Source organism: Puma concolor, chromosome A1, assembly GCF_028749965.1.
Source record: "Puma concolor isolate L17-30 chromosome A1, mPumCon1.1.hap2, whole genome shotgun sequence".
In the NCBI taxonomy this organism is placed as follows: domain Eukaryota; kingdom Metazoa; phylum Chordata; class Mammalia; order Carnivora; family Felidae; genus Puma; species Puma concolor.
The window spans coordinates 77,903,861-77,917,754 of NC_141667.1; the positions used below are offsets into that span (position 1 = coordinate 77,903,861).

Genomic DNA, 13,894 nt, shown 5'->3' on the forward strand with positions numbered 1-13,894 from the left:
CGAGACAAGACAAGCCTTAGGGTCCTCCTACAACTCCACCATCTAACCTCCTGCAAGTTTAAGATTTTTTGCTTAATGCTAGATCCTAAAGTTTTTCTCCTATGTGTTATTTCTAAAATATTTCTCATTTACCTTTTACATTTAAGTTTATGATCCATTCTGATTAATGTCTGTAATGTGTGAGACTTAAGTCAGGGTTCACTCTTCTATTTTTATTTATGATGGGTGTCCAATTGCTCCAGCCCACTGTTGAAAGACTCTCTTCCATTGCATTACCTTGGCAACTTTGCCAGATGTCAGCTCAGCATTATTTGTGTGGTTTTGTTTCTGGGTTTTCTATTTCCTCTATTGATCTATTTGTTTACCTTTCTGCCAATACCACATAGACTTGATTAATGGTACTCCAGAGTAAGTATTGGAATTGGGTAGAATGATTCCTCTCACATTCTTATTTTTTAAACATTGTTTTAGTTATTATATTTCTGACGCCTTTCCATAAAAATTTTGAAATAAATTTTTCTATATGTGCAAATATTTTTCTGGGATGGGAATTTTGTTAAATCTGTATGCCAGTCTGAGGAGAATGGAGTTCTTTACTAGGTTGAGATTTCCAGCTGATTGTCATGGTATGACTCCCCATTTTTAATAATCCTTGATTTCTTTAAATAGTGTTGTATAGTTTTTAGCATGCAAACAAACCACCCTCACTGTTCTTTTTAATTTAGAATTAAACCTAAGTATGTCATTTCTATTCAATTTATAAATGGTATCTTGTTTTAAATTTCATTCCCCACTTATTCCTTACTAATATATAGTAACATAATACAGAAATATAATTGATTTTTGTGTGTTACCTTGTATCCTGCAATGTTGCTGAATCACTTATTCTAGGATGCTTGTTGATGCCTTGAATTTTCTATGTAGACTGCTGGAATAAAGTAAGTGGCAAAACACAGAATTTGAATCTGTGCTTTCAGATATCAAAGACCATTTTCTTGATACTTCACATGAGTAATTTACATGGAGTGTTATGGATAAATAATGGGAAATGAATGTTGGATGTTACACCCAAATGAAAACAAAATATACGTGTAAATTATACACAGTAAGGAAAACAAAAAAGAAGTAATGAAATAATGTTTTATATACAAAATGGCTTAATTAAGATATATAATGATAAAAAGAAACTGATTTGTATGACGTTATAATACTTGATCCAATGTGGGAGATTACTTTCAAAGTACTTAACCAGGGAAAGCAATACTGGATCTTTTCCCGTGACAATGTATAAATAATATGTCACCAGTGTCTCAAAAGTCTTGAGAAATACTTTAACTTTTTTTAAGTTAATTTATTTATTTTGAGAGAGAGAGAGAAAGAGAGAGAGAGAGCGAGCACAAGCCAGGGAGGGGCACAGAGAAGGAGAGACAGAATCCCAAGAAGGCTCTGCACCATCAGCACAAAGCATGATGTGGGGCTCAAACTCACAAAATGTGAGATCGTGACCAATGCTGAGATCAAGAGTCAGATGTTTAACTCACTGAGCCACCCAGGTGCCACAAGAAATACTTTATACATTAACATATTTGCTTCTTTATAATTGAGACAAGTTTTCTGAAAGTATAAATTGCTCTTCTGATAGGTTGGATATTTTTCATAATGATAGCAATTCTTTCATAGTATAAAGTGTACCTTTAAATTCGTTGCATTTATTTTTGTAAGAGTACCTTATAGATCATTAAATTATTTTGGCATTTTCCAAACACGAGTGTCACCTTTGGATTATAAGGAGGCTATAATACAAAGCTCAATGTCCTGCAATTATTTCCTTCTCATACAAAATCACACCATAAGGCCTCAATTTCCTTGAGAAAAATATATTTCCCTTTCATTTTAAAATGTAATAAAGCATAATCCACAAAAGTATCAGGTTTCAGTTTTGCAAATTCTGAAACATAAGAATTTGTTAAAGTTTCTATGTAACAGGGTAAATATCCTCTTCCTTCCTCTTCCTTTCTTTCCTTCTTTCTTCCTCCCTCCCTCTCTCCTTTTTCTTCCTTCCTTTCTTTCTTTTTTTCTTTCTTTTCTTTTCTTTTCTTTTCTTTTCTTTCTTTTTTTTCCTTCCTTTCCTTCCTTCCTTCCTTCCTTCCTTCCTTCCTTCCTTCATTTTTCCTTGTCAAAAAAGAAATGAAAGTCCATTGTGGTAAAACTCAAACCCTACCAAGATGGGTTGTGGTCTCTAGTTGCAATGACTCTGATTGTGGAACAAAGGGCAGAACTTTATAAGGTAGTAGGTAGAGAAAGGCCTGATATGATGTGTTACCTTCACCCTGAAACACACAAACCTTATAATGAGTATATTTATGTCATACTCCATTTATTTCATTAAATTAAACTGACAGACACTGAAAAACTTAAAATGGTTAATGTAAAAAGTAATGTTAGAAAGAATAAATATGTATTTCCATAAATATTTAACTTAAAATACATCATATTTATTTATTTGTTAAAATACCAAGATAGGTCTTTAACTAATTTAATTTCAGCTTTTTCTTATCTAACCTGTGTTCTCAGGGCACTTATGTTATCAGTTTTGATTTCTTTAAATTACAAGATTAACTTAAATATATTTTAAAAGGACTTCATAAATATAAATACCATCACTTTCCCTAATCTTTTGTGGTTAATTTTTCTTTTTGTGCAATATTTGGAAGCACTTAACTTAAATTAAGTGATTACAATAATAATGACAATGTTATAAACAAGTTTTGGGAAAAAAGCACTACTATTGTTGGAAGCATTCAACTCCACTGTTAAGCAGAGAATTGCATGGGCATCCTGGAGAATCAGTGTGCCATGACATGAGTCTACAGAGCACTGATTAAGCCTACAAGACAGTCAAGTGGAGGGAAAAGACTAAAACTGTTTAATGACTGTTTTACATTCATTTCTTCTGGCCTGTGAATGACAGCCCAGAAATTGTCTGCAAGTCCTCACAAAAGGCCTGGGACATCTCTCTTTCCTACTGCCACATGTACCACCCCAAGCAAATACAAATACCATGAACAACAGTGTGGCTTCATGTGAAGTTAGTTCTGACCAATGCCTATGGATTGATGTGTTGTCTGCACCTACTGTTCTTCTAGATAATCATATCTAAAATGGTGACAGGTGCTGTGGGCTTTACTACTCCTCTTCAGGAAGAAATCTGAGTGCACTTAAATTTTTTAAACCATTGTATGTCATCCTATCCAGCTAGCTTACCTTCATTATCCTGTCTTACTTATATCATAATTATACTCCCCAATACTAAGCATATCAATGTACAGTAACCTAGTCCCCACCTTGCATCAGGCGTGTAATACTTTCAGGAAAGCAGGAAACAACTTTTTGGAACTTGATCTCTTCATGTGTTTACATCAGTAAGAATGACCATGATGTTACCTAACTACTGACAAGCAACTTAAAGGACCTCCAGCAACTGGCCCTCACTTCTATTATGGTTGGTTCCAGATACATTTCTCACACATCATGTTTTTATTTTAAATACCCAGATTCTTATTTCCATGTGAAGAGGATCAGAATACCTAGAATATGGCACTTTGATCTGAAGGCAATTGAGAAAGAACAGACACAGGATATTCTTTCCCTATCTGCTTAAAAGCTGGGCACAAATTTCCCTTGTGAAGGTGTCCTCTTTTCTCATACCAGGAAGGGAAGAACAATCTTTATTCACCAGAGACAGAACATTGCCAAGATGAGCCTACATAAACAGAATCTTACAAAATAACCCTTATCTTCCACTCACCAATCTTTCATATATCTACCTTCCATAATTTACCGCCCCTAGAATCTCAAACCCCTTTTCCTTTGTCCTGTCATTTCTCCACAATGCATTGCCCTTTGTTAAAATGGTATATAACTCCTCCTCTCCCTGCCATCCCCCCCCACTCCCACCCTGAATTTAACTGCTTCTTTGGAACTTGGCTTCTTTTCTATGAAGGCCTCTATGTACATAAAAAATTAAAATAGTAACATGAAATAACGTTTATATGCTTTTCTCCCCCTGTTAATCTGTCTTTTGCCCATTTAATTCACAGGTCCCAGTGACATAACATAAGAGAGTAGAGGAAAAGTATTTCCTCCCTTACACATATTAGAAACATAATTCTTCTTAGTACTCAGTGGTGGAAAGAAATATTGTTGTGATATACACGATGTTAGAAGCAGTATCATGTAGTATTTAAGAGAGTTCTTTTAAATCTGCTCTATCACTTGTCATGTAACCTTGAGAATTTAATTAAAAACTCTTGCTTCAGAAGTTTTTGTTTTTTTTTTTTTTTGGTATGAAAACAAATTTGTTTTCTTATTGAATTGTGGTGAAAATTAAAGAACTCTATAAATATAAATCACATAGAACATTCTCTGACCGGTAATGCTAAACCAGTGTTGGCTTTAACAAGCAGTATATATGGACCAAACCCACCCTGTGTCATAGACTGTAGAAACACAGAATCACAGTACTCACATTACTTAATGTAATTGAATTCATTTTGATGAATTTAAAAAATTTGTAATTAATTTTTTTAAAAAATTAATTAATTTGTAATTCAGCTTTGCTTTTATTTCTTTAAAAGGGCCCTCAATCAACTCACATATAAAATACACTCAAGTGGCATATTGGACAATAAAAGATTAGCAAAGTGTGGCGTCTGGCTAAAAGAAATATAATTGTTTTCTTTTTGGTTGCATTCTAGGAATTTGCTATGTCCTCTGGTAAATCAAGGAATTCAGAATATACATGGATTGCCAATTTACTCTTGCAGTTTAATAGCTGAAATAAAGCTTTTGATTTATAAGACGAAAGAAGATAAAATTATCTGTTTACATACAATGTATATTATATCTCCATTTATTGTAGAAGTTAAATTTTCCATCACTCTAATATATTCATACAATCAGATAAAATTCTTACCTTATTCCTTATATCTAATTACTCACATCACTAATAATTAAACATATACCTCTGTCTAATATAAAACACTCAAGACTCACTTTTCATGGGAATGTCTTAGATAGTTTAAAGCAACTTCTCCTAACTATCTGCTTCTTAACCTTTTTCTTTATTTTGACATAGACAGGAAAAAGAGAATGATCAGACAAGTGTAAAGTAATATGCTCATACAGTGTTTTCATGAATTGTACTATGCTCCCCTTCCCCTGTATGATGAGTAATTGATTTATTTAGTATTGCAGTAGCATTTTGTACTCTGCTTGAAATGGTTAACCTAAATGAGCAAAAGGTTTTCACAACACAGGAGCATATCATGTGTTTCTAACACTAAATATTTTATCACTTGTACTTAAATAAAAACTTTCAATAGACTTTTTTAATTTATTTATTGGGGGGGGGGCAGAGAATGAGCAGGGGAGGGCCAGAGAGAGAAGGAGAGAGAGAGAGAGAGAAACCCAAGCAGGATTGGGGCTATCAGCACGAGCCCAATGAGGGGCTTGAACTCATGAACCGTGAGATCATGACATGAGCTGAAACCAAGAGTTGGACGCTTAACCGACTGAGTCACCCAGTCACCCTTAAATAAAAACCTTCTAAAATTAACTCTATATTATCTAAATGATATATCTTTTAAAAAATTTAGAATACATATCTAATTCAGAAGAAAAAAATTGTAGAAAGACCAGGTTTTCGTTTGTAAATGAAATTACATTAAAATAAGTAGGACCTAGATCTATCTTTGGTGTAGAGAGCTTCCCATGATGAATCTCTTAAGAAGCTGAGGGAAGGTGACCTTTTCAGAAAATATCTATTCACTGAATAGTCTTCATTTAATCATGCTGCCTCAACACTGACCAATTTGGGTTAGCAAGCTCCTTTAAAAAAATCTAGCTGTCTCAGGATGTATATTAATCTGGTTTATTAGTCATTCATACCTACTATAGAATGCTATAAAAAGTTTAAATTTTAGAACTTCATAGAAATTTAAGAATTCATCTAGTACACCATCATATTTAATAGCTCAAGATTCAAGGTCATTTCAGCGTAACGGTCAAAACCATTGCTGCAGAGACTGGACTGCCTGAAGACTGTAGGAAAGTTGTGAGACCTTAGGGAAATTACTTAAATTCTCTTTGCCTCATCTTTCTCAATTGTGAAATGGGGATAATGTCTGGCACCTTAGTAACAACTTCACAGGTTATTGTGAAGATTAAATGTCATAATATACATAAAATGCTTAAAAGAATGCCTGCTATATAATCAGTGTTCTTTTGCGATTATGATGAACTTATTGTGGGGATCACAATTAACTTGCCATAGGTGAATACCAGGGTTATTATTTATAGATAGCAGAACATTTCTTTTAGAAATTCACTAAATGTCAATGGGCATAGGAAGGAGAAAGGGAACAGATGGCATTCATGCTCCCTGGTCACAATGCTGCACCAAGAGGTAAGCTTTAGTGTGTCTTCTTTAAAGCGGTGTGTGTTCTGTAGGAGAGAGAGATAAAGGAGGAGACCTAGATTCCTACTTGATTTTTGGTAGGGGATAAACAGGACAACAGAACAAAATTATTGAAGTCTAGGTTTCCTCTGCCTTCTTCCTGGTTTCCTCGTACTTCAAACAATCAATTAAATGGTGCTCTGGTAAATGGAAGAAATTACTATCTTTAAAGCTAAATTCACTGGTATAGCTATTTGTGTCATTTAAATATATTTTCATAAGATTAGGGTGATTGGGTAGAAATAGCAACAGGAATCCAGTTCTAACATGGAGACCTAATACTCTTTGAGTAGAATATGTAAGAAACTAAAGAAACTTGTGAGATCGCTGAATGACGCCATAAAAAAAGATATTAGATGGGTGAAAACAGCAAAGACCTTTAAGATGCTTTTGCACTCCAGACAGAAAGGGTCAGTTTACTTAATAGTGCATGCACTCAAATCACATTCTCAAAATTAGAGTCCAATTGCTTTCTTTTCAAGAACTCTATTTCCCTAGTCATCTCTTGCCATGATATATAAGGGACTATAACGTTTCTAGTCTACCCAGAACACGAGTTGGCCTTAGTCTCTCTTCTACATATTTAAGTCAGTAGTTATTCTGACTGCTGAAATTCCCCTTGTTATTTGATATAAAAACTAACATTACTCTGTGATATATGTATCCTTTGCCTCTACTTGTTTTTGTTTTGTTTTGTTTTGTTTTTGTTATTTTGTTTTGTTTTGTTTTGTGGAGAGAAAGTGAGAAAACACGAGCAGGGGAGGGGAAGAGGGAGACAGAATCTTAAGCAGGCTCCACACCCAGTGCAGAGCCCAATGTGGGGCTTGATCTCACAACTGTGAGATCATGACCTGAGCCTAAATCAAGACTTGGATGCGTAAGCAACTGAGCCACCCTAGTGCCCCTCCTTTGCCTTTACTTGTAAAACTACGCCTCAACAAATGGCACTCATTTCTTCTCAATAAAACCTGAAAAATTCAGCACAGGAAAGTAAAGTCCTTTTTCTTGAAGCATGTCTTCTCGGGAGAGAGAAGCAGGGATACTGGTACTAGAAAAGGTCCTTGTCCTAGATGGGATGGGATTTCTCCCTATTCATATCTTCACTAATACCTGGGTAATGGAAAGGGATGAGCTGGCATAAGGATGATGTTGAGAGTGTTTCTAAAAGGTAGAAGGAAGGAATTCTGCTAGCAGCCTCCTGCCATTGTCCCACTAATGCTGAAATGTTGACGAGGAGTGTTTAGGCTATGGCTACCAACAATCCCAATATATCCAGAGGAAGCACTCCTGTTCTGTATCTGCATATAGCTCTAGATACAAGCCAGTGTAGTGTACAAATTGAATCAGAAGATGGAAGAAGACCGACTGAACAGATAAGGTTCATAAGGCAGATAAAGGTGACCAAGGATCTATTGGGGATAGCACTCAGGACAGGGAGGACAGGGCAGAAAGTGAAAGCTTGCTGCAATACTATCCCTATCAAAGAGGCTACTGGATCCAGGATGAAAAGATGTTGGAAGATAAAATGTTGAGAAAATACAAAAAGCCATTGTAAAATCAACATTAAAACGGACCCTTTGGTGTTTTAAAAGTATTTTACTTGTTTGTTTTATTTTTATGACTTTAGCCTTGTTCTGACTCAGCATGTGTTTACATTTCTGTTTAGATTTCACAGCCAAACAGCAGTATTTCTGTAGAAGCAATATGCAATATGGAATCAGGGTCAGAGTTTCAGTCACTGTCCTGGTACTCACTAACTTTGTGGTCATGTGCAAGATGCTGTAACTTTTCTGCTTATTTGCAAAATAACCTTTTTGACAATACATTGCTTATAGGGTTGTTATAAAGATTATATAAAGTAGGTGGCAAATGCTATGTAAGATATAAAGTAGTATAACAATCAGTGTTATAATAATAATGTAACAGCTAGTGCTAGGCAGATTTATGCAGCTTTAAAATTAGGGTGAGAGACACCTGAGTGGCTCAGTCAGTTGAGCCTGACTCTTGGTTTTAGCTCAAATCATGTCTCATGGTTCATGACATGGAGATCTGTGTCGAGTTCTGTGAGGAGCCTGCTTGGGATTCTCTGTCTCCCTTTCTCTCTGCTCCTTTCCCAATCATGCTGTCTCTGTCCATCTCAAAATAGATGAAATAACTTAAAAAAAATAAAAATACCTGTGCTATTTAGGATCTCTGGATTTGGTTCTGCTGAGCCCTTTCATGCTTCTGCTGGCTAAGGGTTGCTGGTCAGTGTCACAGACCTGGAAATTTATACACAACTCAGTATCTGGGCCTGGGCAAAGAGCCAGCATAATAGAGATGAGTCCTAAGATCTGAGATGGTGTCTGGGAGTGGACAGCAGACACTGGATCCAAAGGCTAATGCAGTGGGAAGTTTTCTGGAGCCTTGGCAACAGCTTTCTGGAGGTGTCTATACCAGAAATTATCCTGGCATCTGCCAGGAGATTCTGATGCCTTTATGGGGCAAACAGCCAGTCTTTCTTTTTAAATCTTACTCTACCTAGCCATTCCATTTTAATTAAAAACACTCGTGATAGTTTAGCATCCTCATGGTCATGGCCAATACCACCTCCTTCCCCATTTCTGCTCCCTCTATCCAAGCTTTTAGCAAGAGCTTTGTTTATAGGAATTTAAAACACTACTTCCTCTCTACAAGTGACAGATTTTTTGCTGTGCTCTCAATTAGCCATGATTAACAGCTATAATTGAAATTGTAGCCAAGGCGGAAGCCAGGAGTAATTGCAAAACCTGGCTCTGGTGCTTGGGCAGCTCTCGGGTGCCAAGAAAGGGCACATGAATGTGGTATGCGACCTCCATGGAGATGCCACTGTAGATTCCACTAATATGTGTCATATTAGAATCTACCTTTTTGTTATCCGAGCGTGTCAAAGCATATTTGCTATGTAGCCAAAGGTGGAGACATGCTTCCATATCCAGTTAGTCTAGATGAAAAACAACAATAAAACAAAACACAAAAACAAAAGGCCCTGATCACGTTTTTCCCCCTCAATTGATAGACTCATCTTTGTGCTTCATCTTCTTATTGCTATCAAAGTCCTGCAGTCTTTTTCTAAACTTGGATGATTTATTTTTTTCATTATTGGCATGGGATTATTATTTTTGCTCTGACTTTATGGCAAATTATCAATCTTTTCTCAGAGTGAGAGTTTTCCTATAACCAGTGTTCACAAGCCTCTATTTTATTGTTTTTAGTCACTGATAAAAGCCAAGCTTACTTGGTCTTTCAACAGGCAACTCTGTTTTATGTACACCTACGTTAACTCTGGGTTATATATTTATCTACCTTGCTGTGTTTATGCAAAAGAGTGAATTAAGCACATGCTTTTCTGAGTCACTGAGCATTATTTTTCTTCTTTTCTTTTGCTGGGTATTAATTGACAAAATTTATTGTTCTTAAATCCCAGAAAATAAGTTGTCAACTTTGTTGTCATGTCCACCTTCTCATTTTATTCTCAAATGTTCTTTTCACCTGGTCTCAGCAGACATGCTCAGAGGAGGCTGAGGGAAGACTGAGGACTAGACAGAAGCTATTGCTCTATGTCTTTTGAAATTTTTGTGGGTTTTCTAGTCCTTATGAAGTAGTTTAGAAAATAAAACTTAAAAGAAAATAAAACACTTTTTCTCACCAGCATGAAAAGTTATATATAAGAAGCAGGGGATATTAGTAGTCAAATATTACTGATTGTGTTTTTATTTACTTTAAATGCATCTTTGCTCCCAGTACGGATTTATTTTTACATCTTAGGTTGGGTCTTGTTTTCATCTGATGGGTAATACTTTCCAAAGGTACTCATTATTTAACTGGAAGGTACAATGGCAAATATTATTTGAAAAGTTTTTCAATTCCACCTTAGAATCTGTGGTAATTATTTTATCCAGAGACAGAGAGAGACACACAGAGAGAGAAAACACGAGCAGGGGAGGGGCAGAGACAGAGGGATTGAGAGAATTCCAAGCAGGCTCTGCACTGCCAGCACAAAACCAGACTTCGGATTTGAACTCACCAACAGTGAGATCACGACCTGAGCTGAAATAGTGAGATGCTTAACAGATTGAGCCACCCAGGTGCCCCCACTGAATTTACAACATGGTTTAATCCTAACAGGATTTACTTAAACATTTCCCAAAGAATAAAATGTGTTCTTTAGAATTTACAAAGAAGAAAGGAGGTAGAAATAGCACAGCTTACTTGTAAATCCTTATTGGCTCTTTCAGCATACTTGTTCATAAGCAGTTCTCAAATTACATTAGCAACAGTACTGATACAAGGCAAAGTACTCATTGGCAGTTACCTAGTTCTTTGGATCGTGTAGGTTTGGCCAGGCTTAATGATACATGTCTCTGTGAATGTGTTTGGTTTGTGGTTTTTCTAGACAGGTAGTCCAAGACAATTAAATCAGCAAATAAAGGGCCCAGAGCTAATGGTCTCTTTCAGTAAAATGGTTAATGAACAGTGATAGAAGCTCATCTGATGTAGAAGATTTTTACTTCCATATTAACCAATAATATTACTTTTTTCCAAGTGCATATTTGGTAAATTATGGAAAGCATCACACAAGCATTATCTCCTGTAATCCTCTTAAAAGCAAGACAAGCACAGATGAGGGAAGCAAACTACTCACCAGCTGTGGGATTCTTGGGGCGATTCACTTTACCTTTCTGTGACTTCATATCCTTGTCCATAACATTGAAATGATGATAATATAGTACGTAACTCATAGGACTGCCATAAGAATAAAAGGTCATAATTAATATGAAATACTTAAGAAGTCTAACACCTAGTAAGCCCTTTATAAATGCCCCTATTGAAATGATATGATTGCCCTTATTATCACATTTTGTGGATGAATACAAGACCCTAGTTCGAAGAAGGCTTTCATGAGCACACAGGTGACAGATTGTGGAGCTGAGATTTGAATACAGGTGTGTCTGATTTTTTTTTTTTATTTTTAATTTTTTTCTTCCTTCCTTTCTTTTTTAATTTTGGAAAAAGCACAAAAAGGGGAGAGGAGCAGAGAGAGAGAGTGTGAGAGAGACAGACAGACAGAGAGAGAGAGAGAGAGAGAGAGAGAGAGAGAGAGAATCTTAAGCAGGCTCCATGCTCAGCTCAGAGCCCTATGTGGGGTTTGATCCCACGACCCTGGGATCATAACTTGAGGCTAAATCAGATGCTAAACCAACTGAGCCACCCAATCACCCCAGGTGTGTCTGATTTTAAAGCCAGAGTTGTTTATTGCTCTGGTCTCCCTCACTGCCACTGAACTGTTTGCCATTGAAAGTCCAAATACAGATTTTTGAAAGCATCTCCTTCTATAGAAATACCATTTGTATGTTTATTGAAAAGATATGGCCTTTTGTTTTCTAGTCAATGAATAGTTCTTAATTTTTCACTTAAAATCAAAGGTTTGTGCTAAGTTGGGGGACATATTGTTTTAATACTTCACTTGTTTAAGTAATAAATAATTGAAGAATATACATTTTTAAATCATAGAAGAAAACTTATGTTAAAATTCATAAATATTTGAAAATCAGGAGTTTTTAACTACTCTTTATTCATATTTTAGGTGAGTACAATTTTCAGTATTATTCACCTCATTTTTTTCTTCTAAAGGACAGAAATCAGAAAAAAAAATGACTTTTTTTTTTTCTAATAAAGGTTTGGCTCCCTGGAACCACCGAATTTCACCTTATCTCATTCTATTACTTAAATCCTTCAAGTGCTTTGCTTCTCTGCATGTTAATGATGACCTTGAAAGCTGAGAAATTCTTTGAAATACTCTGAATATCCAGTCTCTCTCCCACATGGCTCCCACCCATCCCTAACTGCCTAATACAGATACTGTGGGACTATTGCTCTTATCAAACTTTCACCTCTACTGCCTCTAATCTTTGTTTCAAAAACACAGTTTTTTTGTCACTATTTTTATTTTATTTAAATATAGACACCATAAATTTTTATAAAGTCCCATAAAAATAGGCATTAACTTCCTTATATATCTTTCAACATCCCATAGGAATGAAATAGTGTTTCTAACAAAGAGAAAAAAAACATTAGGGCAAACTGATGTGTTCAGAACCACTGTCAGAAATTCAAATGCCATTTTGAGGTTAGAAGCTAAAAGAGCCTGAAGTTTAAAAACCACGTGGAAGAATGTTAGAAAATAGGCATTTTAATGAATTTTCTAGTTTAAAAAAGAATATTTTGAGTAGGATTATATATGATAAAAAACGTTTTGAACTGTAATACCAGACTAGAAAAGTAAAATGAGCTATTAGCTATCTCTCCCTCTCTAGTTTTTCTCATATTCTCTGTCTCTGACAGTATCTCTGCCTCTCTCTGTCCATCAAGTCAAACAATTCCTACAGCAATCAGCCCTAAAGGGCAAGACTTGATTAATAATTAACACCTTCCCTAATTTTTGTCTTGCTTCCAACTTAGGACCAACCAGAGAGAACCAAATATGCAGCCCTCAGCCATCACGTGGCAAGACCCCAGCTTCTAGTTTTCCTACCCACAGCTTCCCCATGACAACAGCCTCCAGAGAGGGCACCTCCAGGCTTCTCTTCTCTACTCAAGCTTTCCTTCCCGCTTTCCTGCTTGCCTCTGAGTCTCTGCCAAAAGCAAGTGGCGGTGGCTGGCCATATAGCAAGCTCTTTCTTATTTGGACTCCTTTCACCTATTTCATTCGCTTTGCCACCTCCCTCTCCCTGAGGAGGCAGGGTGAGATATGTATTCATGTCTCTATATATCTCATCGCAATCAACATAATGCATATATTCATTACCCCTGAAAATTTCATCATTCCCTTTTATAAACTCTCCCTCCTGCAGAGTCCTGCCTGCTCTATCCCTAAACAACCACATGCCTTTCTTCTGTCTTTATATATCTGTGGGCATTTTCTAGAGATTTATATAAATACAATCAGAAACTATATACTATTTTATGTCTGCCTTTTCCCATTCAGCATTACTATTCTGAGATGCATCCATGTTGTTGCATGTATTAATATGTAATTCCTCCTGACTGCTGAGTACCCTGTTGTATAGCTGGTGCAATTTGCTCATTCATTCATCTGTTAGTGACATATGGAATATTTGCAGTTTTTATGATTAAAAACACTACCAATATTTATATATATACAAGTGCTGGTACAAACATAGGGTTTTATTTCTCTTGGGCAAATATACAGTAGTAAAATGACTGGGGTAAAAGATAGGTGTATATTTAACTTTTAAAGAAATTGCCACACAGTTTTCCAGTGATCTTATTATTTAACATTTCCACCAGTGGAATATGAGAAATCTAATTGCTCCAAATCCTTACCAACACTTAGTA

General features: G+C 35.9%; 1 long non-coding RNA gene across 1 annotated transcript in view; it reads right to left on the bottom strand.

Moving 5' to 3' along the window:
- Window positions 1–7,183: 7,183 nt before the first annotated feature.
- Window positions 7,184–13,894, bottom strand: part of LOC147584246 (uncharacterized) — a 66,991-nt gene continuing 60,280 nt past the window's right edge. Inside the window, exon 4 of the long non-coding RNA XR_015255263.1 lies at window positions 7,184–11,281. This is a non-coding gene — a long non-coding RNA (uncharacterized LOC147584246). The remainder of the gene's footprint in view (window positions 11,282–13,894) is intronic.